The following is a 6,000-nucleotide window of genomic DNA, read 5'->3' as shown; positions in this document are numbered from 1 at the left end:
GCGATGCATATTTATCAGAAACACCAGTTGCCCTAGCAGCCTAGCCTAGCTAACCACTTCCTTTCTGCATGCCTGAACAGGTTAAAATAACCCATGCATCACTAAAGCTAATCAGGCCGACCACAGGTTGTTTCCTTGTTTGGCAGTGCGTGAGCCACACATTTGTGGCGTGCTATAAATAAAAATACATTCTGGGCTCTCTCTTAGTGGCAAGCTTGCACTTGCAGGCATTACTCTAGCCTAGTCTAGAAACAAAACGGAGCTGTTCCTTCCTACTATACTAGTCTAGTGTTGTTGTTTTCACTTGTTTTATTGAAAGTCAGTCACACGTATAATCATATAATACTACAACAAGACCTTACCCCGAGAAATGGATTCATTTGATGATGGGAGCCAGGAAACAAGACCTCTGAGCGACATGCTGCTTGTTTGTTTGCTCTTTTTAGGTCTTTGGTTCAGGATAGGCGATGATAATGGGTGACACATTGCGACTGGCAAGAGATATACTACTACGTGTGAAAGTGCCGTGGGAGCATGATTGGCCATGCATGTGGAGTCCATCTTTGCTGCTGCCTCCTTTTTCTTTATTTGTGCGGCATTTCGAAATGACAATTATTCGCCCGCTTTTTGAACGGACGCTAGCTAGCTAGAGTAGAGGCGAACGTCCAAAAGTCTTTGCATGCGACGGTGTAGTAAAACTCGAAATAACGTTGGGTGTACGTGACAGTAAATTTTGGGACGGGAAATGCCACGTGAAAATGCACGAGCAGGCAGGCAGATGTCAGAGAAGCGGCCGGCTATGCTGTCTGCGTACCGTGGTTTGTGATCTGGATGTCAGTACTACTTAGCCTTGCAATGGCGGTACGTACGTACTACGTAGTACGTGGTGGCGCGACCGGCATCTCCTCTCCTTCCACCTTCTGCTCCTGCGGCGACCGACGGGCCTCGATCGTACGTGCATGCGTACAAGTACATCCGAGGCTGCCGGGGCCATGCATGCCGCGCCCACCTCCGCGGGCAGACAGAGCAGTAACAACATGCGACAGCCTCTGCGGCGCCCGAGCGCGACGTCGGCGTGGGGCGGGGGCACGACGGCGCCGTACTCCGGCACTCGGCTTGGCGCTACCTCTCCCCGCTCGCGCACTCCTATAGTCCGTCCTGTGCCGCTCCGGTACGCGCCAAGACATGCAGCAGGCGACGCATGTGTGTGATCAGCGGCGTCCTGCGTGTGCCGGCAGCGCCAGCGCGCCCGCGAGGGCCCGGGGCCCGCCCGATCCGGGCCGGCGATTGGACGGCCGGCGGTCCTCGCGTGTCTTGGCACCGTTGCTCATAAATCCCCAACATATGTGTGTGTGTGTGTGTGTGTCGAAGGCTGGCTGCAAACATGTGGATGGATGGATGATTGTCGCGGTGCAGACAGCGCAAGGCTGATCGTGGATTTCGATTTTCGAATTCGGCGGGCATCAAAGTCTTCACTGTGGATCAAGTTTCTACCGCTCACCATTAAAGTCAGAACAGGTCCGCTATATCCTCATCGGCCCGTATAATTCTGCGATTTTACAGTTTCCATCATTTTTTTTGGCCCGAACAGTCCGTTAAAAGTCGGCCGGCCCGCAAATTTGCCTGTCTGCTGCTATATGTACGGAGTTCAGGTGTTTTAAGGTTCATGTCCTAGATAAGCTCCACCGCAATCCGCCCTCCTCCGCCATCTCCTTTCCTTTCTCTAGCGAGCATCTTCGCGTGAGCATTTTTCCTTTCTCGCGGATCCATGACCGGAGGTGCTCGCAGGCATGGCGGCCGTGGCAGGTCACCGCCGCGCAAGTTCGCCCGGCATGACGCAGCCGGCAGCTCCAGCCGGTCCGCCATCGAGTCGTGGCGGTCTAAGCATGGGTGCGAACACGGCCGCCTCTCCTGCAGCAACGACCAGAGTGCGTGGGCTGACTTCCACGAGCTCCAAGAGGTGCTTTTCCCGCACACCAAGAGGTGCCGGGAGGTGGATGAGGAGCTCCTCGCCACGGAGCGCGCGGTGGAGGCCGGAGAAGAAGGCATCGCCGACAGGCTCGTTGCCGCAAAGAAGGACCACACCTACGCCCATGCTTGCCGCAAGTCGGCAGAGAAGTTCTACCTCGGCCTCAACAACTGAGTCGGTCGTCCCTAGGTTTATATTTGTAGTTTGATCTATGTTTTAAGCTATGTATGAACTCCGCTTGTGTTGAACTTTCTATGAACTAGTTTTAAAATTTGAAGTATGTATTATAGCAGATTTGTTTTGCCAGGACACCTTCGAGTTCCGGCAAAATCAATTTACATAGGGTCTGCTAGAGTTGCTCTAAGGGCATCTTCAATGCTAGCCCCTAAAACGGACACCACATATGTCCTTTGACACATTCATGACATGTCCGCGGATAGGATGCAAGAGTGTGCCATCCAAAGTAATCATAAAAAAAATTCCCTATTTGTCCCTGACCTGGGCGCCACGGGGGAGTGCCTCCGATCCCGCACGGAGCATGATGTTGTCGCCGATGCTGCATAGCTCGATAACGGCATGAGCTGTAGCTTGAGGTTGTGCCCGACGTCGCCTCCCAGTTGTCATCAGCGTCCCTCCACTGTCCCGTTGTCGCTCGCATCGTCTGCCCGGTTGCCTCGGCCGCCCAAGCTGCCGCGGCCGTGCCGCGTCATGCCTCAAGTGCGTGGAGCGAGAGAGAGAGAGAAGAGATTGAGATGGGTAGGACACTTGTAAGGGCATATTCAATGTCAGCCCCTAAACGGACACCGCAGATGTCCTTTGACATGTGCGGGCCACATCCGCGGATAGGATGCCCGCAAATCATCTTTTTGTTTGCGGCCAAAATACCTGTTTTTAATTTCATTGTAGGGGCCCCACCTAAATTGTATTATTTGCCTATAAGGCTTTGCAACCTATCGCAAGGTAGGTTCTACTGAACCAGAGGTACATGCAACACAAAGAGAAGAGATAAAGTAAAAACAACACACACTGACAACACACTAGCATGAGAGAACAAAGAGGGAAAACAAAACACAACACAACAAAGGGCACCTATGGTGTAAACGACATCGGCCAGCCGAGACCAAACCACGACACTGCACCATCCACAATCAAAAGGCTCCACGCATCTGAGACTGCACGACGCCGCGACACCACATGTGTCAAGGTCACGTGAGGCCGAGACAACGCCACAACACTTGTGTGCCACCAACATAGCCGAGGGGCATCGCCTAGCAAACCAAACCACGACACTACACCATTGATGCAATCAATGCCGCGCATCCGAGACTGCAAAACGCCTCGACACCACCTGTGTCAGGGGTACATTTGAAAGGGCAAGCGAGGCCGAGATGACGCCACAACACCTATGTGCCACCAGCTTCGTCGCGGGGCACCGCATAGAAGAGACACACCAAGAAGCACTCGAGCACGAACACCACGACGAAGAGCACAATACCAACGTCGACCCCAAGCTGGCTACACCACCACTGTCATCACCCACACTCCACCGCCAACCACATGAGTCGTCAATTACCACCAATAATCATGGTCTCCAAGATGACGCCTCCAATGAGGAAGTGACGTTCATGACGCCATTGTTGCCCGATCTAGCAAAACTAGATCTTGGGCTTACGCCCAGTGACACCAGACTCGAGGGATTTGGGTGAATTAGACTCCTCAACAACGCCTTCACGGAGGAGAACGGCACCAAATTGGTTCTGCATTACCGGCATCATAGAAGTGTTTGCAAGGATTTCACCTGGAGCCAGGGACGGCCGCATGACCTCAAAATCCAAAGACCTGACACACCTCTGGCTGCCATAGCAGGCCCTGAGAGGGGAGATGAGTACCCCTACTGCACCACGAGAAGATTACGCAAAGCACCGTCGCAGTGGATCATGGGACCCCCTCCCCCCCGGCACAAGTTGGACCGACCGACCCGTAACCGACAGCTAGTAGCTGAAGGAAATATGCCCTAGAGGCAATAATAAAGTTGTTATTTATATTTCCTTATATCATGATAAATGTTTATTATTTGTGCTAGAATTGTATTGACCGGAAACTTAGTACATGTGTGAATACATAGACAAACAGAGTGTCCCTAGTATGCCTCTACTTGACTAGCTCGTTAATCAAAGATGGTTAAGTTTCCTAGCCATAGACATGTGTTGTCATTTGATGAACGGGATCACATCATTAGAGAATGATGTGATGGACAAGACCCATCCGTTAGCTTAGCACTACGATCGTTTAGCTATTGCTTTCTTCATGACTTATACATGTTCCTACGACTATGAGATTATGCAACTCCCGAATACCGGAGGAACACTTAGTGTGCTATGAAACGTCACAACGTAACTGGGTGATTATAAAGATGCTCTACAAGTGTCTCTGATGGTGTTTGTTGAGTTGGCATAGATTGAGATTTGGATTTGTCACTCCGAGTATCGGAGAGGTATCTCTGGGCCCTCTCGGTAATGCACATCACTATAAGCCTTGCAAACAATGTTACTAATGAGGTAGTTGCGGGTTGATGCATTACATAATGAGTAAAGAGACTTGCCGGTAACGAGATTGAACTAGGTATGGTGATACCGACGATCGAATCTCGGGCAAGTAACATACCGATGACAAAGGGAACAACGTATGTTGTTATGCGGTTTGATCGATAAAGATCTTCATAGAATATGTAGGAGCCAATATGAGCATCCAGGTTCCGCTATTGGTTATTGACCGGAGATGTGTCTCGGTCATGTCTACGTAGTTCTCGAACCCGTAGGGTCCGCACGCTTAACGTTCGATGACGATTTGTATTACGAGTTATGTGATTTGATGTACCGAAGTTTGTTCAGAGTCCCGGATGAGATCACGGACATGACGAGGAGTCTCGAAATGGTCGAGACATAAAGATTCATATATTGGAAGGTTACATTTGGACACCGAAATTGTTTGGGTCGTTCCGAATGAGTTTCGGAGTACCGGGGGTTACCGGACCCCCCCCCCCCCCGGGAAGTTATTGGGCCTCATGGGCCTAGTGGTGGAAGAGAGGAGGCAGGCCAGGGAGTCGCGCACACCCCCTAGCCCAAACCGAATTGGACTAGGATTGGGGGGGGGGGGCGGTCCCCCCTTTCCTTCTCTTCTCCTCCTCCTTCCCCCCTTCTCCTTGTGGGAATAGGAAAGGGGGCCGAATCCTACTTGGAGTAGGACTCCCCCCCCCTTGGGCACGCCACACCTTGGCCGGCCTCCTCCTCCCCCCCCCTTTATATACGTGGGAAGGGGGCACCCCAAAGGCACACCAAAGTTTCTCTTAGCCGTGTGCGGTGCCCCCCTCCACAGAAACACACCTTGGTCATATCGTCTTAGTGCTTAGGCGAAGCCCTGTGCCGGTAACTTCATCATCTCCGTTGCCATGCCATCGTGCTGACGGAACTCTCCCTCGGCCTCAACTGGATCAAGAGTACGAGGGACGTCATCGATCTGAACGTGTGCTGAACACGGAGGTGCCGTACGTTCGGTGCTAGGATTGGTCGGGTCGTGAAGACGTACGACTGCATCAACCGCGTTGATAAATGCTTCCGCTTTCGGTCTACGATGGTACATGGACACACTCTCCCCGCTCGTTGCTATACTTCTCCTAGATAGATCTTGCATGATCGTAGGAAATTTTTGAAATGCTACGTTACCCAACAGTACCACCAGCCCTCATGCGCGGAGAGACGGGAGGGATGCAGGAGAACGCCACTGGCTGCTAGATTAGGGCGACACAGGGCACCAGGGGCTGCATCGGCCGCGCATAGCGCGCCGCAATCCCCCACACCAGTGTTGCTGCCACATGACGCCACTGTCGAGTTAACGAGCAACCCCGCGCCATCGCGCTCGAGCTTCCGCTAGGTGCCAACCATCACAGCTCCGCGCCTGTGAAGCGTAGCCCCATGTTGCCACCGAGGAAACCGGTAACTGCCGGACCCAGGCACCAGCTCTCAGATCGACGG

This window comes from Triticum aestivum, chromosome 7D, assembly GCF_018294505.1.
Source record: "Triticum aestivum cultivar Chinese Spring chromosome 7D, IWGSC CS RefSeq v2.1, whole genome shotgun sequence".
Classification (NCBI taxonomy): Eukaryota; Viridiplantae; Streptophyta; class Magnoliopsida; order Poales; family Poaceae; genus Triticum; species Triticum aestivum.
This window is presented reverse-complemented; position numbering follows the sequence as displayed.